This window comes from Gorilla gorilla, chromosome 16 (genome assembly GCF_029281585.2).
Source record: "Gorilla gorilla gorilla isolate KB3781 chromosome 16, NHGRI_mGorGor1-v2.1_pri, whole genome shotgun sequence".
NCBI lineage: Eukaryota > Metazoa > Chordata > Mammalia > Primates > Hominidae > Gorilla > Gorilla gorilla.
Genome location: NC_073240.2, coordinates 24,279,686 through 24,303,757, shown reverse-complemented (window position 1 = coordinate 24,303,757; position 24,072 = coordinate 24,279,686). Strand labels below are relative to the sequence as shown.

Here is a 24,072-nt window from a genome sequence, read left to right as displayed (position 1 = left end):
AACCTTTTTAATTGATTTTATCAATTGACTCAGTTTGCCATTATTTTAGTCATTAAAAATATCTCACACTTAAATTTGATCATATATACAGAACTATTACCGTATAATTTTAAGATGTAATTATCATGTCATTAGTATATCACTGAAATTTTTGTAAAGTTTGCTTGATTGCTGTTTGACTGAATAAAACAGAATTTTCCAAAATTCAAAAAGGGCCCTCCTTCATTTTGTGCTTTTATTCCCAAAAACTCTTCAGAATCTTATATATGAATTTACCCCATTTGACTCATGGGAACACAAAAATAAAACGACATAGACACAAAATGTGTCTTCTGTCTTTACCACCTAGATTTTACATTAAACACTCAGAAGTAGAGGATGAGACACTGGGGGGCTTCAGGAATAGAAAGGAAGATGGCCCTTTTCTGCACTAAGATATTCTCCTCCCCCACTGCCTTTGATCGTTCTTTTTTCGTTTGGTTCCTGGATATCAAAAACATGATGGTGCTCACTGAAACATGAAAACCAAAGTTTGCCACAACACAAGGAGCAGAGTGAAACTGCTGAGGTGCAAGCGTGGAATTCCAGAAAATTAGATGCTCCCCAAATTTCACATTCAATAGCTATACAATTGTCCAGCTGGAAGTTACAAAGAATAAGTAATTATCTTCTTTAGCCACATTATCTAGTGATAATCAGATTAAAACCAAGAAAGATAAAATAATTGGTCCAAAGCTCCTGAAGTGGCATTACCTAGCATTTTATGGCACCACTCAGGGTTGTTCCATAATAATGAAAGAATCTCTCTAGGGTTTGTATCTCTTGAAAACTCAATGTACAGAATTCTTTCTGAGTTAAATATTAAATTTTTCACTGGTGATTTATGCTACTTACATGATAGGATCATGTATGCCTACACTTACTACACTTTGTTAAACAGCATAACATAAAAATCTAATTCAACAGAAACATTTGAACATAAAGGTATACCTCTCTGTCACAGTCCTTATTTATTTCTGGTTCTTGAGACATTTTCTGTAGATGCAAAAATAGAAGGTTAATTTGCTTGTTGTATTTCCGTGTATGTCTCCTCTTTTGGAATGCATGTTAAAATAATTTTATTCTTAAGTAATCAAGTATGGACATGAAAAATTAGAAAATAAAATAAAATTTAACTGTTAAAATAATTAAATAAATAATTAAAATTAAGAATTAACTTTTTAATCTATGTTTAGCTACTGCCACATCATTGGCTTCTGAGTAACATGTGAAAAATAATTCACCTCAGACAAAGGGAGAATAAAAACATGAACCAGCAAACTTAACTTTGTTACCATTTGTTTGAACTAAACTTAATTTGTTATGTGTTAAATCTACCAAAAATGAATTAGCAGATGATTTGTAGTGTTCCAAAGTCTTCCTCACTTGAAAAGAGTATATCTCATGAAACCCTAACTAGTGAGCCCCTATAGCGCACTGAAGTGCTTTTTTAAAAGATTCCTAATTGGATTGTAGGCATGCTTCAAATTTTTAGGAGCTGAAATCAACACCAAACAGAAAGAAATGCAAATTCTTAAATTTTAATTGAAATTATATGCTGTAATATGATAGTGTTATGTATCTAGATGATCTGCTTAAGTCCAGTTCTAATATATTCTAAGGTGTACTAATTACAATGGATAAATTTTTTTTAATAATCTGTACTGATTTTCTGCAACTAAAATAAGGTAGAAGGTTATTGTGTTTGTGCACTAACACCAAATGTCCCATTCTGCAAGATATGATTCTTGTAATAGGCAGTTGGGTTGCTTTTATGACCTGGTTCCCTCCCTGAACAGAGATGCTGAAGTCAGTGAGAGACCACAAGGCAGAATATGTCTTTAACCTTGGTATCAGTGACTGACAATATAAAACTGCAGATTTTCAATCACTGGCCGTGATTATTCTTTAACCATGAATCCAGCTCAGGGACCTTCAGTGTTACATTGTTCATAGTTCTATTGCTTAATAATATAATCCAATAATTGATGTTACTTTATCATGTTAGGGTGTTGTAAAAATAAAAGAACAAACAAAGGTCTGGAATATGTTTTTGCCTCTATTCCAAAAGGAAAGATTAGCTATAAGCTAATCAAAAAGGCAGATAAGAATATTTTAAATAAGAATACTGTAAAATAAGAGTATTTTAAATTTTATAGTGGTTATGTTTTTAAGCTAAATATCAAATGTTAAATTAGAATTTATTGATTCTTCTGTTAATGAGATTGCCGAATTTATTAAAATAAATTTTAAGAATCTTATTAAAAAATTCTTAAAAAAAGAATCTATTGATTCTTAAAACCTAGTCTGAAAGGTAATTTCATTTGGACTATCTAATATTGTTAAAGCAAAGAAAACAACATTAAATCAAAAATTTAAATTTAAAATTTTCCGTGCCTCTGGCTGGCTATTTTCACTGACTTTAAGCCTTTGTGACTCTTCCTCTGATGTCAGCTTTAAGTCTTGTTCTGTTGAGAAATCCATATATTCAGTTAAGATGAACCACTTAGAACAGTTAAAAACTATTGACTTTATAAAAATAGATTGAAGACAACATTTTATTTTATTTCATAAATTGAGTGTTTAGTCTTTCATGAAATAGTTACTTAGGAAATAATTCTCCAAAACTTCAACAAACCACTTGGGGAGACACCTGATGTGATTCACTCACAAATTCATCCACCCCACATAAATGAACAAAACCACCAGAAACACAACTTTAAAATACAGTAGAAACATATAAGGTAACTCAGTATGTTTGTTCACTTCCTAATAGTGAAGCAGTAAATGTAAAGAAAAGAAAATTTAGTTTTAAAGAGAAACAAATTTTCCTGCACTTAGCTACTCTGACTGTAAGGATAGTATCAGGCAGGGACCAGGAAAGGTTGTGGTGACCCTGTCTGAGAAGCCAGAGCCCACAGGTATGGGCTCCAGACATCCCAGAGAAAAGTTAAGAAAACAAATTCCTTTACCATCTCCCCTCCCCCTCAGCATTTATTCATAGCTATTTTTACAAATGCATATATTTTGCAAATTCTTGTTTTCCTTCAATACAGCTGCAAGGTCACAAGCTATGCAGTGGTTGCAAAACTGTCACTATACGATTAACTGCCTTTGTTCTGCTTCTGTAAGTTTGCCTATATAAGCCAAGCCCTGTCTTTGTTCAGGGCTCAGGTTTTTGATCAAATCCGCTGAGCTGGTGTGCACCTAAATAAAATCCTCTTGTTTGACCCACTGGGTCTCTCCTGCCTCTTGTTTTCTGCAAAAATAGTACCTTACAAATGATTTCCAAAATTACTACTGACACCTTTGTTAGTGTACAATGTCTTCTTAACATCTAAAATGTTTCCATCCACTATTATGACAAATTTATATTCATTTTTCTTTTTTTTTTTTGTTTTTTTGTTTGAGCCAGGGTCTTGCTCTGTCACCAGGCTGGAGTGCGGTGGCACAATCTCAGCTCACTGCAACCTCTGACTCCCTGGTTCAAATGATTCTCCTGTCTCATTCTCCTGAGAAGCTGGGATTACAGGCACACACCATCATGCCCAGCTAATTTTTGTATTTTTAGTAGAGATGGGGTTTCACCATTGGCCAGGATGGTCCTGATCTTTTGACTTTGTGATCCACCTGCTCCAGCTTCCCAAAATGCTGCAATTACAGGTGTGAGCCACCACACCCAGCCTTATTTTCATCTTTTAAAACAATGCTATGGGAAGTCTTCCTTGATTCTGCAGATCTTTCCCCAGATAAACAGGTAACTCCTTCCTTGAGGTAGCCTTAGGACCTCACTGATTTTTCTACTGCACCTTTACCACCTGAACTGTACATTATTCCTCCACAGGTCTGTCCCCTCTACTCCAAGACTGCAGAGAACAGTCTTGCACATCATCTTTGTAAAAACAGTCTTTATTTTACTCAGAAATTTCTTATTGAGTCCTGCTACATACATGCTAGGTGTTAGGGTTTAAAAAGAATGCAAATAAAGCCTGTCAGGGATGGCTTTTCTAGAACACCTGCCCAAGCAGAGACTTAAATATTGAGGCTAGCTAGATTAAAAGTGGTAGAGGGCAAGAAAGGGTGACAGCATGCCACACAGCAGCAAGAGCAGGAGCGAGGCCTGAAAGAGTGAAAGTATTTGCCTGCAATAGAAGGAGGAGTGAGTAGGGCATTAAGAGCCACTCAGTAATGCCAGAGAAAGGGCACACAGGGAAAAGGGCTAAAGATGTAGAGTAGGGCAGAAGTCAGATTATGAAAGCCTTATGTGTACTTTTAAGATGCTTAGACATTAACGTTCAAGAGTGGTCCCTGGTCCTATCTGTATTTAGATGTAGATCATTTTAATGCCAAAACCAATATTCCTAGTGAGCCATTATTCATTAAGACAAGGTGACAGCTAGCTCATGTGGACACAGCTGAGATGATACTATGTAGCAAATTCTCAATAATTCTAATGAACGCTTGGAAAGTCAATTCTATAATAAGTCATAGAAATTATAATAAATCACTTAATATTTGGGAAGGTGCTTTATAAAGTTATAGTGTATATGAATGTAACTAATAGTTGTGAATTCAGAGCTGTGACAGTAAAGCAAAAAAAATCACACTGTGTTTGAGTCAGCAATCTTTAGATTTCTATCTAGTCTTCCTACCCAGTCCATAAATTCTAAGTATAATCCTAGTACTCGCTCTCAAGTTTAAGTTAAATGCTAGCCTATACAAAAAACACTCTTTCTCTTACTTCTTTTTTGTTAGTTATATGTTGCTTTGTTTAAAGGAAGAACACAAAAATGCCCTGCTAAAGGGATTCTGTTTGCCTGCAGGCTGCAAGAGGGGAAAAACACAAAGCACATTTTGCAGAAAATGATTTTTTAGAAGTCAGAACTATGACATGAAGTCAAGCAGGGCACTGTAGGACTGACTTTGCTGTGCTTCCTTAATATGCTCCTTGCTCTCTTTCTTTTCTGGAAGCTGTGACTCACACAGGTCATGGAGAAAATTTCCTACTCCTTCCTCATGTCCAGGTTAAATACTAGTGTACAACGTGGAAACCTGTAAATTATCTGACATTTCTCTCTGTCCCCCAAACCTTTCTCATCCAATTATCACTAAATCATATTGACTATACCTCTCTTCTTCCTCTGCTTTATATTACCACTGCCACTGAGAACCTAAACATTTACAAAATGGCTTTTATTACAAACAACCCTTCCAACTATTAATGTTATTTCTTACATGAAAAAAATTAAGCAAAACAAATGAAAAAAGCATAACACCAAAAAAAGGCCAACACATTAAAATGAGTAACTGAGATTCCAAACTTTATTTTGCCACGGGCAGGTGAAAACCTTAGAATACATTGATACTAGTCCAAGGATGTGTGACATGGAAACTATAGCTGACTACTGCAAAAGCTTCCTTTGTCTCCTGGTTTCTTTACATGGTTATCTTCCATCAATCCCAGCAAACTACAGGCCACAGGCCAAATCCAGTCTGCCTTTTGGCTTTGTAAATAAAGTTTTATAGGAGCTAAGTCATGCCTGTTTGCTTACATATAATCGTGGTGGCTTTCACACTACAACAACAGACAACAGCCTGGTTAAGTAGATATGACAGAGACCACATAGTCTAAAATATTTCCCACCTGGTCCTTTACAGAAAAAGCTTGCTAACCCATTTTACACCATAAGCAGAATATGCCTTAATATTCAAATTTAATCTTGTAACTCCCCTGCTCAAATTTCTCCAATGAGCCCCTGCAGCACACATTGTTGGCTCCTATCAATAGCCATTCCTTATTCTTTCTTGCAGAAGAAACACAAGTCTATTGGGATATTTATTATCCCAATCCCCCTCCTCAGCCTCAGAAAGAGAAATGTTTATTCTAAGCTAATCATGTATTTGCCATCCCATTGCCTGGTTTGGGAATGAGCATGTGGTGTCACCCAGCCAATGAAATGTTACAGGAAGCCCCTTGCATGCTTCTAAGTTTTCTCCCTGTTTAAAAGACACATGTGAAGAAAAGCAGCCCTTGAAATGTTGTGTTGTGAGAACAAGATGTTTGGAGCTGCTGCGGATTAGCCAACCATCAAAGGAGACATGAAGAAAACACTGCCAACAGCACAGCTGAAAGAGGGACAAGTGGGATCCTAGGATATCACTGAACAACCAAAACAACTCTGGTTCCTACTGTTTTAGCCACTGCTCATCTAGTATTTACAGTCCAAAGCATTCTACCTGGTAAATTTCCCATGGCCCACAGGGTAAGACCTACTCATTTCTATAGTATTAAAAAAGTCTATCATAAACTTGCCTTAGCTAAGTATTCACCTCATTCCCAACCTCTGGTGTCTCACACTTTTGGTACTAGCAAAAGTGAACTGCTCAGAAACCCTGCAAAGTTCACTCGGCATCTTGTCTTTTGCACTTGTTGCTCTTCCTGCCAAACAGGCAATCTCATTAGATGTTCTCCTGGCAAACACACAAACTTGTTGCATGTTCCTTCTGCCAAAAATTATTCTTCTGCTTCTTTACCTAGAAAAATTCTTCTCACTCTGCATGCTTACTTTGAATCATACCTACTTTTTTTCAAAACTTTCATTCCTCATCACGTATGTCTGGCACATAATTAATACATCATAAATCATAATTATAAGCTTCCGGTTGGCATCTAGCACACAGTAAGCACTGAATAAAGTAGTAAAATAATAAAAATGACAATGATGATAACAACCTCCTGTCTGTATTTTTAATTGTGTGTGTTCTGTAGCATTAGAAAAATGATTAGTATCTAAAAGACATTTGATAGTTATTTGTTAAGTGGACAAGTGAAAACATAGAAATGTTTTCTTTGTAAATTCTGTTGAAAAAGCACAGAAATGAAATAGAGACACCTCTATTATGAGCACCTTAAAGATCAAAACTACATCTATTCCATCTTTGTCTTCTGCAACTTATAAAACCTAACTTACAGAAGCTTTTTGATAAATAGATGGCTAAATTAAAGGTGTCCTCATCCAGTTTGGATTATACAATGTATTAGGTGTCCACAACCAGGTGGCATACTAGTATTTTTGTTAATGTGAAACATTTTTCTACTTTTATTATAATCTGCTGAGCCTAGAGTTGGGCAATTTGTATATTTATTATGACAATCTTTTGGTAAATGGTAGCAGAGAATCTTGTTCTAACAAAATTACTGTTATCAAGACAATTGACCAGCAGGTAGAGAACACATCTTGTTCCAACAAAGTAAATGTATCTCCTTCCAACTTCAAATGAGGAGGAATGAAGTCAGTAAGAGTGAGACCTTGTTGGGACAAGGATATGTAACATGACTTGTGCTTTGGCGTTCTTTTGTGATCAAAAATTTCTTACTTTTATTTTTTTATCTACGGTAGGACCACCCAGAGCAGGGGTCCACAACTCCCAGGTCACAGACTGGTACCAGTCCATGGACTATTATGAACCACACCACACAGGAGGAGGTGAGCAGCAGGCAAACCAGGGAAGCTTCACCTGTACTTACAGCCACACCCCATGGCTCATATTACCGCCTGAACTCTGCCTCCAGTCAGATCAGTGATAGCACTAGATACTCATTGGAGCACGAACCCTATTGTGAACTGCTCATCTGAGGGATCTAGGTTGTGTGCTTCATATGATGATCTAATGCCTGATGATCTGTCACTGTCTCACTTTGCCCCCAGATGAGACCACCTAGTTGCAGAAAAATAAGCTCAGAGTTTCCACGGATTCTACATTATGGTAAGTTGTATAATTATTTCATTATATATTACAATGTAATAATAATATAAAGTAGCACAATAAATGAAACATGGCTGAATAATCCTGAAACCATCCCCACCTTCCCCCAGCCCATGGAAAGACTGTCTTCCACAAAACCGGTCCCTGCTGCCAAAAACATTGTGGACAACTGACCTAAAGTAATTCATTATCACAAGTCTTACCTGGATTGCTGTTTTCAGAAGAGATTTTTAGCATCTGTTTTTCTTTATAGTCAGAAAGTAATTCACAAATTCTATGTATAAAAATGTAAGAAACCAAATTACTATTTTAATACTGATATAAAAAATACTTACCAAATGTAAAATTCTTAGAGTATTTCAAACAATATCATAATATCAGAATTTAACAGTATTATCCCATACACTTATGAGTACATTCTACAAACTTTTCTTTAAGCTTCTAATTAAAGAAGAAAAAAGATTAGGTGAAATGCTCATAAATCAAGGGCACTGTGACCCAGTAAATCAGCATGCATTAGCATGACATAATAGAAAGTGTCCCAACTCTGCATAAGTCCTAGCTCCATAATGAACAGCTATTTGTTCTTGGACAACTTTCTTCTCTTAGGCTCAATGTCTTCTTCTACAAAGTGAGGACTTTGCTGCCTTATTTCACTAGGTTGTTATAAAGATTTAACAAGGTAACATTTTTTAAACGCTCAGAGAAATAGTAAAGCAATGGAATAATCTGTTCCTAAACTTTATGACTAAAATTATCTTGGAATCCCAGATAAAACCCCATGTGTATTTTGTTCATAGGTTCTAATACGCAAATACTGTAGTTTTCAGAAAATGTTATTAAGTCCTAATTTTGCTTCTTAGTTGTCCTACTCCTTATGGCTTATAATTCAGGGCATCTCAACTGTGTCATAGTTTGTAACTAAATTTTTTATAAATCTCTCATTAAAGTAGATAATGTGATTGTCCACTATTACGGAGTTGACCAATTTGTTGTGCTAAGGGCAGAAAAACTAATGGATGTTAAGACCTGGCTTGGAGCAATGATCCTTCTCTACAGACTCAAACTCTGAGCCAGCAGATGTTTGTTAGGATAATGCTTTATATTGATGTTCAATTCCAGCTGACATGGGAGACCAAAACTCTACTTTTATTTTTTTTCAGTTTTCATGAAGAAGCTGCAAATTGACATTCTCTAATTTTTGACGTACATACTTATAATATATTTTGCACTGAACACATTGTTCAGCTCTAAATCATCTCACAGACCATCTTCCATGACTATTTTTGCAGCACAAATCACATTTCGATATTTTGGTGGCACCCATTTTGCTTTGATTCACACTGTTTCCTTAGAGCTAGTCAGCAAATACTGAAATGATCTTCCAGTGACTGCACAAAATATGGAATGCTTCAAAGAGTTGTGCTGCCTCCTTATGCAGAAGCCATGCTAACTTTCTCTGTATTGTTCCAATTTTAGGATATGTGCCGCCAAAGCCGGCACAAAGCCCTACTTTTACATGTGATTTGTGATGAGTCATGGACAAGGCTTGGCTCTTGTCCATGACTCATCACTACTTACTTAACCTACTTGAGATTCTGAGTATTCTCTTCAATGGCTTCCTGTGAGGTACAATTTGAAAATATTTTAAAATCTTGAGCTAGAGATGGAAGTAGCTTGGACGATTTTCATTATCATGTAAATCAGATCACTCAAGGGGCCAACCACAGCTGGGAGCCACTGCTTGGGGAAGGCTCATATGGGACTTTCTACTGCCTAAGGTTCTACACAGGATATAAAGGTGCCTCACAGTGTAGATCTGGTAGCAAAGAAGAAGAAACAAACACTGATCTCTTTCTGCCACATTATTTGAACCCCTCTGACCCTTTATAACAAGCCCACCTAATATCTGCTAGAGAAAAGACCAACAACGGCCTGAAAGGATCTCTTACCATGAAGGTCTCAGCTAATTCTTGGCTAAGATGTGGGTTCCACATTAGGTTCTGAATAGAGGAGGAAGGGTCAATTTGCTCACTTTGTGTGCGGATAAAGTCAGGATGCCCAGCGGCCAGAGCAGGGTGCTGGTGCTTTGGGAACAATGGCTGAGCATATAAGCATAGGTAAGGGAACTAAAAAATGTTGTAACTTCAAAGTCACTGTATGAATCCCCATGAAGACTTGAGGGATCTGAATCAGTAAGGGCATCTCGGTGTCAAAGGTCAACAATTACCAGGCAGCAGAACCAGTTTGAGTGGCAACAATGCAGCAACAGAAACAATGGAAACAACAGAATGATTGGAATGCCCTTTTTTTTCTCCTCCTTCTGACTTGATAAAAGGGACTGTCTTCCTTGGATTTAGTGAACCCCTTTGGTTCTTGAAAAATTCAAGGAGTATGTAGGAGATAGTCCCCAGGAGACAGTACAAGACTTTCTGCTAAACTGGGCATTTCAAGACCCAAATAACTAATCAGAAAAATCAAAGATGTGATACTCTTTTTTATCCCATGCATAGGTGTTATACTTGGATGAAATGAACAATATTGGGATCTCTAAGGATAAAGGTCTTAAAAGTCCTGAGGTAAAGAATCCTGCACCCATTGGTACTTCTAACTTGTCTTGCTTTTTGTCTGATTTCTGGCTGATGCAGGGGACTAACTCACTGCCACTCTAAAACTACCTGAACCAAACTATGACATCTCACCTGATATGTAAGATGCAATTGTTATAATTATTTTAAACCTCAATTTAGCATTAACTAGCCTTTTCATGTAAACACTTACACATGATGATGACTAGAAACAGCATACTCTCTGGCTGTCTGTCCAGATAGATCTTGAGAAGATACATCAACATTTTGCTCAAGTAGAAGATTGACTATACTTGCTGATCCACAACATACAGCAAGTATGAGGGCAGTTCTAAAATTACAGAGATAATTTCTCCTTTAGGAACTGTAATAAAGTTATTTTAAAAGCTAATTTGATATACTTTACCAATTTAACATCTTGCCTGTCCATGCAGAATCAAACATTTACATGCGTTAAAAGACATAAGCATCTTGGGTGCTCGAGAGTTCATCTTTGTAAAATACCACCAAGGTTAAAAGGAAGGGACAAAAAGGAAACCTCTTATCTCAGTGGGGTATTGCATAGCAGAAGCTACTAATTTAAAGTCCTTTGATGAGCAAGAAACAATGCTAGGGCCACTTATCTGAAGTGGACAAAGATTTAAGTGAAGATTTTGTCACAGCTTCCCTAGACTGATATGCTGTAATAGAAAATTAGCTAGGGGCTAAGATAAATAAGAGCTCTCTGCATGCTGAAAGCAGTAATAATAATAATGGTAAGAATAGTAGTCACAGGAGTTTCAGTTAATGATGCCAATAAGCATGTGCTACGCACTGAATTAAATGCCACATATATCTTTCTTGCTTATGCACAGCCAACTTTGAAGGATATATTCTCCGACTTTTCACATATGACAACATATTGGGTGGTAAATAACGTTCCCAATGTCACACATGTAGCAAGTAAGAAAGTTAGGAATTAAACCCAGTCTTGTGTGAATCCAAAGCCTAGCTCTTTTCTCTTTATCACCCACCTACAGCTTGCCTTCATTAAAGGAAAAGTGTATCCACTTAAAACTATCTTCACTCCCTCTCTCCATACCAACTAAAAATAAAAACATCAAAATACACTGGAAATAAAAAAGGAAAAAAGCTGTTGAACCCACAGTATGTGGGAATAGCAATTAATTGTCATGTAGGGATAAGTTAACATTAATATTCTTCAAAGAAAGCAACTTAAAGCAGAGTCATTGAAAAGATAAAAGGATTTTCAACTCCTATTTATGTTTAATACAGCATATTTAGTGGAAAAGCATATAAGATACAGAGGTTAAAACCTACTAGAAAGGGTTAAGAAGTTCAATACTGAGTCATAAAGTAAACTGAAAGTTAAAGTTCAAACTTCATAAAATTAATATGAAATCCCTTTAGCTAACATAAGATCATGTAACCAAAAACATCATACAACAAATAACATCAGTCAATATAATAAGAGAAGATGAATCCTACTAAAACAGTTCTTTATGTTGCCCAGTCCAAATAATTGCTTTTCTACTTGACTCATTTGTGTTGATACTGATCACTATGTCCCAATAAGTATAATTTAATCTCATTAATTTATTATTTATGACTTGAGTGACTGCTATCAATCTAGAACAACACACAGATTAAAAGAAATAACCATACCTTCCATATCTATCACGTGCATTTAAATTAGCTTTTTTCTTGATTAAAAATTTCACCACTTGCTGTTTTTGTTCATGTACGCCAAGCAAAAGTGGTGTGAGGCCACACTGTAAAACAATATAAAACAAAAACAATATGTAATTCAAAAAATTATGTATCTCTCAACTGAACTGGAAGCTTATGGACTTACACTCACAGAAAGTAAATAAAATTTGGTCGCTTCCTTCTCACTCTTCTGTACTTTCCCACATGCCACTCCTTCCCTTGGAAACATCCCTTCTCTGCCTCACCACATTAAATCTGATCATCTCAAAAACTCACTTTAAACATTTACTGTTTCCAAGACTCTTTGTTTCTAAATGAGCATTTGGCATGGTACTTTTGGATGATTTTTTTTTTTCATTTAAACAAAAAGCTTCTTGAGGGCAGGGGCTGTATCTTTTATCTCTATATTATCCAACCCTAAGACAAAATTGTTGTGTATAAAGCAAGAATTTGAATGTAAAATATTTCTTTAGTTTCACATGTTTTACCAAAGTTCAAGCTCCAACGTGCAATAAATATTGCTATTAGTACTCACACTGCCCATTTCAAGAATTTTTCCAACATTTATTCATTTAAAATCTATTTGTATTTAATTTTTCCAGATTGTTAACTAGATAGATAATCAGTTCATAGGATTACTGAAACTAAGAGATTTCCTATCTGTATTCTTAATAACTCCATGGTTTTTAGTGTTTAAACCTGCCATCCTGATTAAGCCAAAGCTCTACAAACTTAAGAGACATACTGGATAGCCCATAATACAGCTTCAATTGACAAAAAAGGTTTAGAATTTGCTACAATTCTGAGAAAACTCTGCTCTTAAAAACGACTTACTGACCTAAGCACTTGAATGATTGAACAAAGGGACACAAAGTCCTGAGAGAGCCATCCTCTACTTATTGGAAGACTACTCACTGCAAATTTCTAAAGACCTTCTGAATGGCAGTGAATAACTGATGGTAGAAAGGAAAAGGTATTATTCTGTAAGATGATAGATAGTGCCAATAATATTCATTTTAATGTCCCAATGACAGAGATAAGTCAGACTAGGCCAGGAATGGTGGCTCACACCTGTAATCTTAGCATTTTGGGAGCCTGAGGTGGGTGATTCACTTGAGCCCAGCAGTTCAAGATCAGCCTGAGAAACATGGCAAAAACCTCATCTCTACTAAAAAAAAAAAAATACAAAAACAGATTGGAGGACCACCAGAGCTTAGGGACGTCAAGGCTGTGGTGATCTGTGACCGCACCACTGCACTCCAGCCTGGGGAACAGAGTGAGACCCCATCTCAAAAACAAACAAACAAAAATTTAGATTTATGTTATTGGAAAGGAAAGATTTAAAGGAATTAGCACATATCCAACTCCAACTCTTCTAGAAATATCTGAAGTTTCTGAGATATAAGAATTTACATATTACACTTATGTATTCAGAGGTTAAGCAGGAGTGTATCCGGATTTTGAGAAATTTGTTGTTGTTGTTGTTAGAGACAGGGTCTCATTATGTTGACCAGGCTAGACTAGAACTCCTAAGCTCAAGCAATCCTCCCACCTCAGCCTCCCTAGCAGCTGGGACTACAGCCATGCACCACCATGCCTGGCTTCAAGGAAACATTTTTAAACATACATATCCAGGCTTTATTAGACTTACTCTATCAAAATCTTCAGGTGAAAACCTAGACTTGAAGATTATTTAAGAATTTTCCTGAGGTAACCGGAATGCACAACTCTAGCTGGAAGCTAGTGCAATAGACAATTATTTCAGTCTCATCTCTCATCACATAAACAATTCCCTTTATCATTTGAGGATTTGGCCAAAAAGAGGAAAGAGTAGGAGAGAGACTCATTTGCTGAAAACACCACAAAATTTTCCCCGGTAAGAGTAGAACAAGGTCTAGTAAACTCAAAATCCAACCTGATCTTTTTACTTATAAGCCCCTTATCTCCCACCTTCCCATCAAGACATTCTAGAATTGAAAGCAGAGTTGAGACTCTAATTGGCCATTTCTACCAGAATAGGATACTAAGTTGGTTAATTACTTGTTATTCCTTCTACTCAAGGGTTTCCCACTACATTACCACATATTCACTGCCAATCTGGTTCCTCAGAGGCCTCCTAAAATTGATCTCTAGGCAGTTTACAACCCACTAACTCCCTCTCCCAAACTGAAAACTGTCATTCTCTAAAATGGAAAAGAACCCTGTCTCACCATATAAAGGAAACGAATGAACAACAATAACAACACACACACACACACACACACACACACACACAAACAAAAACAAAAACAAAAAAAAACCTCTTCATGGTCTTTTCCCCCATTACCTAATTTCCAAGTTGGCCTTGATATTTCTGATTGCTGCATTTTTCCCTTTCCACTTCTGCCTCATGAGCAATCAGAAGTATCTTAAGCCTTGCCACTGAGAGATACATCACCTCATATCTATTAGTGTTTTTTTAGGAATTTGCCAAAGTAGCAGGATTACTATTCACTGAAACATGTTTAAGTTTTATTGGAGTTTTAATGTAAAACCTATTTCCAGGGCAAATTTTGTCATTTTACATTTGTTAGGGAAAAAAAAACTTGGCAGGGAAAAATTGAAAAAAAAAAGTATTACCTTTTACAAATTCAGTGTTTTTTTTTTTTAAAAGCATTAACCACAAGTGCACTGAAAAAACTGTACCCTCTAATGCTTCTTTAAAAGTAACAATATTTAAAATAAAGTCTTAGATAATTAAGTCATTTCAAAATATTTTCATTCAGGTTATGCTTGGGCTTCCAAATATGGAAAACTGGCCCTTACACAGGTCAATGTTAACACGAATGCATTTCAGTATTTTGAAGATAAAATTGGTAGATCTATACCTTGTTTCTTGATTCAATATCAGCACCATATAAGAGCAGTGCTTTGGCCATTAATTTATCTTCATTGTAGACAGCATAGTGTAGAGCGGTATTTCCATACTCATCTTGAATATTTCGATCAGCGCCAAGTTCCAGCAACATTAACACACATTCATCCTCCTGGCATTGTACGGCCTGTCAGTATTAGACCAAAAACAAATTATAAGTCCTAGGAATTCAAAATAACATTCCACAGCTTTCACCAACTAGTTATATTTAAATGAGAAAACTCATTTTTATGCTATCTATTGAAATCAAACCCATCTCACACTGATATAGTTGACTACTGCATACCTTTATCAGAGCTGTCCTTTTTTTGTTGTCAAGGACATTAAGTTGACATCGTCTGTCCAGCAGGAGTTGTACTACTTCTGAATTTCCATTGGCACAGGCCAAATGTAGAGCAGTCCTATGAGAGTGAGAAGACTTCAGGAAATTGTAGTGCACTAGCTAATGCCACATTAATGATTCATGTAGTTGCAAACACTGAATAGCCTATTACTCTGCCTTCAAAACAAACTCAATTTTCCTTTGAAGAAAGCACACTACCTATTACCTCTCATTAGTCACTGTATTAATGAAAGAGCAGCCTATTTGAATAGAAAGAGCATAGCTCTTGGATGACATTCAACTTGGGCTGGAATCCTACTTGAAGCTCTGTCGCTTCCTAGCTGTTGCTTAGCCTTTTTGTGTCTCAATTTCCTCATCAATAAAATGGGAATGAAAATAGTCAGTTTCTCAGAGGAAACCACTGTAATGCTTAAATAAGACTCTACACAAAATATAGAATAGTTCCTAACACAAATAACAGCTCAAAAATTGTAAGATATTATAATTTTTACTAATACCACTAAAGACAACATTTGAATTAAGTGAAACGATACAATTATACCTACACTTTCAGGTACATTTTAAAGATTACAGGTAGCATTGTACTGTATTTTATTGAGTCTAAGATGATCATTGTCTGCATGTTTTAACATTTCTTACACTGAAATACCACTTATAATTCATGATTTACTATAATTATAATTGGCAGCATTTAAATAATTTTCTTAGTGAGACATAACATAATGGGGCATCATACAATCCCTGGTGCCTTACATTAAGTAGAATATGTTATAATATAACAGGTCTGGGGCAGTTCCAGTCAGATGACTAGCATTTAGATAAATTTTAGTTCTTAAAAGAACTATGGAATAAGAGGGCTGAGGTGAAAACAAAAACAATTTTCTAAAATAATCTATTTCTTACTTTGGTTTTCAAAAACTTTAAGCCAAAGAAAACTTGAAATTCAAATGAATAGCATGGGCTCATTTTTTTCAATACTTAGATTTATACAATGTACGTACATCAGATATTTCCAATCATTCATATTAGGATTTAAGACTGTTATAAATTTTCTCTTTTTAAAATGGATTTATGAAACTATTTGTGGAGCTTTTTTCAACTTTTACATTTGGGGATACAGGTGCAGGATGTGCAGGTTGGTTAACATAGGTAAACGTGTGCCAAGGGGGTTGGTTGTACAGATTATTTCATTACCCAGGTGTTAAGCCTAGTACCCGTTAGTTCTATTTCCTGCTTCTTTCCTTCCTCCCACCCTCCACCCTCTGATAGGCCCCAGTGTGTGTTGCTTCCCTCTAGGTGTCTGTGTGTTCTCCTCATTTAGCTCCCACCTATAAATGAGACCATGCAGTATTTGGTTTTCTCTTCCTATGTTAGTTTGCTAAGGATAATGGCCTTCAACACCATCCATGTCCCTGCAAAGGACAGGCTCTTGTTCTTTCTTTTATGGCTACATAGTATTCCATGCTGTTTATGTACCACATTTAAGTTCTTAAAACAGCTAAAACAGTCTTTACCCAAGTCTTATAAATGTTCAAAAGGGCAGTTAAGGGTTATCTTTTACTATTTTCCACCTTCAGAAGTGCTTTTGTTTGAAAGGAGGGAGGAAAAGCTTCAATTGAGATTAAGTCCTAATGCCCCAATTTTGATTCTCTCAGCTTGCTCAGGCGCAGCAGGTAAACATGAAGTTTTCAAAGGTGGAAGGATCCTGAGAGATAGCAGAATATGCCTGCCATATAATAGGTGTCTGGCTTATGTTTGATGACTAAACGGATTGAAAGAATGGATAAACATGGGTTGGAAGTTCAATATTTTTAAAAGAAAACTCCTGTTGAGTAGAGCAATACATTTGCGATAGTAACGATCATTTATATTTGCTATTTTAGTTTTCATAAATATATAACTAAACTAAAATAATTAATCCATACTATTTACACGTTAATCTATATATAATAAAATGTATATACAATAAAATCTACCAGAAGAGGTAAACAGAAGCCCTCTACTTCTGAAGAGGGTAAAAGTTCACAGAAGATAGCCATCCACAGGTATAAAAATAAATAATAGAATGTGAGAAATTATTTGTATCTATGCAAGTAGCATATTCCTTCTCTTCCCAACGATTATTTCATTACTAATGAAACTTAACTAAAACTTTTCAGATGTTCATTGCAGAAATCACAGATAAGAGAAAGGGAAAAACTTCACTTACAAATCCCCAGAAATAAGTTTGATTATATTTTCCACATATTTCCAGCTAACACAAGAGCAGATTCTGTTTGTGTATATGTATAACAAACTGATTTTTTCTCACTTGATATAGCAAAGTACATCTTTGCATGCCGACATATCTCTGTATCTACTGACACCTTCAATGGTTACATATTATTCCATCCTATGGATGCACTGAAATTTGTTCATAAAATCTTTATGGGTTCTTCTCAATACATGGCTATTTTAAGCAATACTAAGAAAAACAGCTGTGTCTGTTTCATATAGATATTTCAGTATAATGGAATAGATGGGTAAAAGGCATACACATTTTAAAAATGTGGTTCTTACCATCAAAGTGTCTATTTGAAAAGTCGCAGCAACTTAAACTTTCAGCATGTATATAAGTACCACTGTTCTTCACCCTCACAAACTTTGTGGACAGAAAACAGTATTTCATTCCTTTATATTTATTTATTTATTTTTATTTATTTATTTTTTTGAGATGGAGTCTCACTCCATCACGCAGGCTGGAGTGTAGTGGTGCAATCTCAGCTCACTGCAACCTCCATCTCCCTGGTTCAAGCTATTCTCCTGCCTCAGCCTCCTGAGTAGCTAGGATTACAGGTGCATGCCACCATGCCCAGCTAATTCTTTGTATTTTTAGTAGAAACGGGTTTCACCATGCTGGCCAGGCTAGTATCAAACTCCTGACCTCGTGATCCACCTGCCTTGGCCTCCCAAAGTGCTGGGATTACAGGCATGAGCCACCATGGCTGGCCTTTCATTCCTCTTCTAACTTAAACAGAAAATAGTCTTTCATTCCTCTTCTAACTTAAATTCCTTCTCTTAGCAGGAATGCTATGTTTTCCTATGTGCACAGGTCACTGGTAGACATGCAAAAAAGTACCTTGCCCAATTTTAAATTGAGCTTATTTTATTATATCTGCATATATATGCCAGTTTCAGTGGCTCATGACTGTAATCTCAGCACTTTGGGAGGCTGAGGTGGGTGGATCACAAGGACAGGAGTTCAAGACTGGCAAAGACGGTGAAATCCCGTCTTGATTAAGAACACAAAAAATTAGCCAGGCATGGTGGTGGGTGCCTGTAATCCCAGCTACTTGGTAGGCTGAGGCAGAGAATTACTTGAACCAGGAACCAGAGGTTGTAGTGAGCTGATATTGCACCACTGCACTCCAGCCTGGGCTATGGAGTGAGAGTCTGTCTCAGAAAAATAAATAAATATTTGCACATATAAATAGGCATTTGTGTTTTCTTCTGGTACTTTTCTCCTTTTGTATCTTTAAAATTGTTAATCTATACTCCAGGAACTTATTTTTGTGACATAAAAATCTAGGTAGTTTTCTCCAAACAGCATGCATTTAATTTATGAATAATTCACCTTGTTTTACCAATATGAAACATCACCATTATCAAGTGCTAAATTCTTACATATATTTGGGTATTTCTGGATTTCCTATTCTGTTCTGTTCATTTATGTCTTTTCAGCTGTTAGCAAACAATTTGTGGAAATAACACACGCACATTCTGATATCTGGAAAAGCAAGTCTTTTTCCATTCTGTTACAAAAAATCAATTTATCACAATGATAAAATACATCATGTGCAATTTAAAGACACTAAGACTTTGCTATTTTTATTTGGCTTATGTAAAAGTGATAAACACAGAAAAAGCTCACATCTTAAGAAAAACGAACCTTCCTATTCAAAGATACGAACCATACTTCCCATTTCAGTTTCCTTTTAAGGTTACTCAGTAAAGAATGTATTTACATAGGGTACATCGATATAAAATCCATATTGGATTTTATTTGAAAAATATTTAGCCCAGAAGTTGATATATTATGGGACTTAGTTCTCAATATACACCTTTCTATAATGTATAGAACATTGTTTTAAAATGTGTACATTAAAAATAATCTGCTGCATCGACTTAATTTTGCGAGTTAAATCACTTTAAAACAGTCTATTAGTGTTCTATAAGGGAAATTATAATTGGATTGGAAATCAGCTAAAGTTTTGTTTTTGTGTTGCTGTTTATAAAGGGACCTGGGCCCTGACCTCTCTGAGGTTTCCACACCCAGGGTGGTGTGGGGCCTGCGGAGGAAGAGAAAGCCTGGCTCCTCCCTCCCTGCGCCAGGAGGGTATGTCCCCATCATCCCCCCATGTCCCGCCTCCTCCCATCCCAGGCCCGGTTACCTCTTTTGCTTGTCCCTCTTGTTCATGTCAGTGTCCCTGAGCATGACGATGAGATCCTTTCTGGGGACTTTACCCCACCAGGCAGCTCTGTGGAGCTTGTCCAGATCTTCTCGACGGACGTGGTACCTCGGCTCCATGAAGGCGCTGTCGTCGTAGTCTCCCCAAGCGCCCACGTTGCTCTTGCCGCTCCCCCTGCAGCAGGGGAAGCAGTGACAGCACCACTTGCCCATCTTGCTCCTGAGTGTCTTCATAAAGGAGTTGTCATGGTCTCCAGAAGTGCCCACATTGCTCGTGCCACTCCCCCTGCAGCAGGGGAAGCAGTGGTGGCAACACTTGCCCATCTTGCTCCTGAGCATCTTCATAAAGGAGTCGCCGTGGTCTCCAGAAGTGCCCATGTTGCTCTTGCCACTCCCCCTGCAGCAGGAGAAGCGGTGGTGGCACCACTTGCCCATCTTGCTCCTGAGATCAAATGGCTTCTTCACAGCAGAGGCCGCGGGCATTGAACAAACCTCAGCCACCATCTGCTTTTAACAGCCAGGGGAGGCCGGTAGTAGCGAACAGATCGCGTCTACCAACCAGTTTCACCAACTAGCAGGAAACCCTGGGTTTCCAATCTGTTTGAAGAGAAAGGTCAATCCCAGCCAAAACTTGCCAACCCCAGCAAGGGAGCCCAGCCCACCCCACCCAGGGAAAACCCACACCCACCCGGGGAAAGCCCACGCCCACCAGGGGGACCCCACGCCCACCCCAGGAAAGGCCAAGCCCCCCCCGCCCCAAGGAAACACCCAGCCCAGTCAAGGGAATGCCAAACCCAGCAGAGAAAAGGTCAAGCCCAGCAAAGGAATGCGAGGGAGGAAACGCCAATCCAAGCAAGAAACACCAGGCAAAGCGACTAACAGCCAAGCCAAGCTAGGAACGCAAGGCCAAGCGAGGAACGCGAAGCGAAGCGTGCCCTTTACAGGTAAGCCAAGCCGTTAGGCGCGTGCGGGGCGCGCGTGCGGGGCGCGCGTGCGGGGCGCGCGTGCGGGGCGCGCGTGCGGGGCGCGCGTGCGGGGCTCGCGTGCGGGGCGCGCGTGCGGGGCTCGCGTGCGGGGCGCGCGTGCGGGGCTCGCGTGCGGGGCGCGCGTGCGGGGCTCGCGTGCGGGGCGCGCGTGCGGGGCTCGCGTGCGGGGCGCGCGCCTCAGACGTTATGCGGCGTGCGCGTGAGGCGTGCGCGTGTCATTGCACGTGGTGCAGGAAGTGGCCGATGTGTGCAATCCACGTGCGCAAGTCTTGGCGCCACTAATGTCAGTGACAGCCTTGCGTTACTGGCGAGCACAAGACGCCCACGGAGCCCAGGGCCTGCCTGAGGCGCCTTCCACACCTGCTCCTCCTTGGTCCGCACCCAGAACACAGGGCCATCAGGAACGGGGCACTCGGGGCCACAGAATCGGGGCTGGGCTGCTAGCTCCTGCTGTGGTGCCCCCTGCCTGGTGTCCAAACCAGGGCCAACAGCTGTGGGGCTTCTGGCCCGGGGTGCTTCACTTCACTGGCATGCAGTAGGGTTGAGGTGCAGGCTGCTGTCTCCAGGCCTGCAAGAGGGGGCTGGGAGGAGCACCTACCACTGATGGGGGGATGCAGGAAGGCACCCCCACGTGCAGATCCTGGGAACAGGACACTGCCAGCACCAGGGAGCCAGATCAGAGTCTCCCTGGCAGCCTATGAGCTGGACCCAGGCAGCGGCACCTCGACCCTCCTGCTGGGACCCTCCTGCTGTGCAGGCTTATGCAGCCAGGCTCCAGGCTGGTGCCTGGAGGTGCTTTGGTGTGGGAGGAAAAATGCATTCTGGCCAGGCACTGTGGCTCACGCCTGTAATCCCAGCACTTTGGGAGGCTGAGGCGGGCGGATCAAAGATCAGGAGATAAAGACCATCCTGGCTAACACGGTGAAACCTCATCTCTACTAAAAATACAAAATACTAGCGGGCATGGTGGTGGGCGCCTGTAGTCCCAGCTACTCGGGAGGCAGGAGAATGGCCTGAACCCGGGAGGCGGAGCTTGCAGTGAGCCGAGATCGCATCACTGCAACCTGGGCGACAAAGCAAGACTCTGTCAAAAAAAGAAAGAGAGAGAGAGAGAGACAGAGACAAAGACAGAGACGGAGACAGAGAGACAGACGGAGAGAGAAAAAAATGGATTCTAAGCCTGGGACACCGACCTGCTCTTGCCAACAAAAGCAGAGGGGAAGCCAATTACAAGTGCAGAAAAAAAGTTTTTATTTCAGTGGGATGAATGTCTAGGTGTGCAGTCACTGGAGTAAACGTCACTGGGACATGCTGTGTAATTCTTTGTGTACATTGCTGAGTTCTGCTAATGTTAGCCCATTTCATTCATGAAATTGGTAATTTATGACATCCCTTTTTTCTTTATCATTATTAGTTAAGGTTTGTCAATTTTATAGATATTTTCAAAGAACCAGCTTTATTTCTTTGCTTTTCTTTGTTTTCTTTTGGCTGTTTCATTTATTTCTGCTCTTATCCTTATTATATTCTTATATTTGTTTTGATTTTATTTTGCTACTATTTTCTACTTTCTTGATGTGATAGCTTGAATTTTTATTTGAGAGATTTCTACTTTTCTATTATATATATTTAGTGAAATACATTTTCCTCTCAGCACTGACGTCAACTGTGTTAAATCAAGTTTGATATGTTGTATTTTTATTTTTATTCAGTTTAATATATTTAATTGTTTCCCTTGAGACGTTCTCCTTAGAAGTGTGCTTGCTGTTTAGCACTATTCACAATAGCAAAGACATGGAATCAACCTAAATGCCCATCGGTAATAGACTGGATGAAGAAAATGCAGTACCCATACAACATGGAATACTATGCAGCCATAAAAATGAAGCAGATCATGTCCATTGCAGGGACATGGATGGAACAGGAAGCCATTATCCTCAGGAAACTAATGCAGAAACAGAAAGCCAAACATCTAATGTTCTCACTTATAAGTAGGAGCTGAACAATGAGAACACATGGACACACGGAAGTAAGCAACACACACTGGGGCCTGTGGATGGGGGAGGGAGAGGGAGAGCATTGGGAAAAATCTCTAATGCATGCTGGGCTTAAACCGAGGTGGTGGGTTGATAGGTAGGGAAAACCACCATGGCACAAATTTACCTATGTAACAAACCTGCACATCCTTCACACCTACCCCAGAACTTAAAATAAATAAAAATGTAAAAAAAAAAAGAACTAAAAAAGTATGCTGTTTATTTTTCAAGTATTTAAGATTCTGCTGTTATTTTACTTTTTTATTTTTAATTTGATGCCATTTTGGCTGGAGGATACATTCTACAGGATTTCAGTTTTTAAAAAATTCTTAATGTTTGTTAAAATCCAGGATACAGTCCATTTTGATTTATGTTCTGTGGGTACCTAAATGTTCTGCTGTATTCTGCTGCTAGGGGGTGGAGCCTGTTTTTTTCTTCTTTTTTTTATCTCCAGGTACAATTTGCCCTATGAGACACCTGATATAGTAAGTAGCCCATCAGGTATCCAGCAGTAAAAACTAAATTAGTGGAAGGAAGTCCTGTCCCAACTGGTTTGACATATTGTGGCTGAATTTTTAGGTTTTAGTGAAAATAATAATGATGGCTTGATCTTCAAAGTTTTTTTTTTTTTTACCATTTCCCAAATAGCTGGGGATTATTGTAGTGTAACCACTTAAAACTCTGATGAAATGTGGAAAGAATTTCTTTTTCTAATTGATACTTTGTGAGTGCAACTACTTTGCATTGTGCAGAGAGAAAAAAATATATTCCAGGCATTCGCCAAATCAAAAGTGCATGAACAAGTCCCTAAATTTCTTCCTGTCCTCAGATTTCCACCATAAAGTTTCAGACCAAATAAAAAATTGTTTTTTCACTAATTTTCTTTGAGGAAATGTAAGAGAAAAAAAGAAAGAAAGAAGTGTTTTGAAGGGTAGAATTTTGGCAATTATATGAGATTGTAAAATCCGAATGTGGATTAGCTTCAACCCATCAAAGATTCAAGAACAGCTACAGTTCTAAGAATGAGCCAAAAAAAATGGGTATGCATTGAGGGGAGGGAATTAGGAAGGGAATTTATAGCCATTCAGACATTTCCCAACATTAAGCCTTCATGAATTTTGCATTGGAAAGAAATATTTATAAATTAAGAAACTCAGTATCCAGTCCACCCTGTGATAAATACTGCAATGTGCCCAAGCATTCCAATTTGAGCATGGCTTTGTGCTTTGCCAATCATAACAATGG

At 38.3% G+C, this 24,072-nt stretch overlaps 1 non-coding gene and 1 pseudogene across 1 annotated transcript; both read right to left on the bottom strand.

Moving 5' to 3' along the window:
- LOC129527063 (POTE ankyrin domain family member B3-like) overlaps nt 1-20,745 on the bottom strand; it is a 31,297-nt pseudogene extending 10,552 nt beyond the window's left edge.
- LOC129527300 (U6 spliceosomal RNA) lies at nt 9,203-9,309 on the bottom strand. The gene has a single exon (XR_008672273.1). It is a non-coding gene; the product is annotated as a U6 spliceosomal RNA (small nuclear RNA).
- Nucleotides 20,746-24,072: the final 3,327 nt, after the last annotated feature.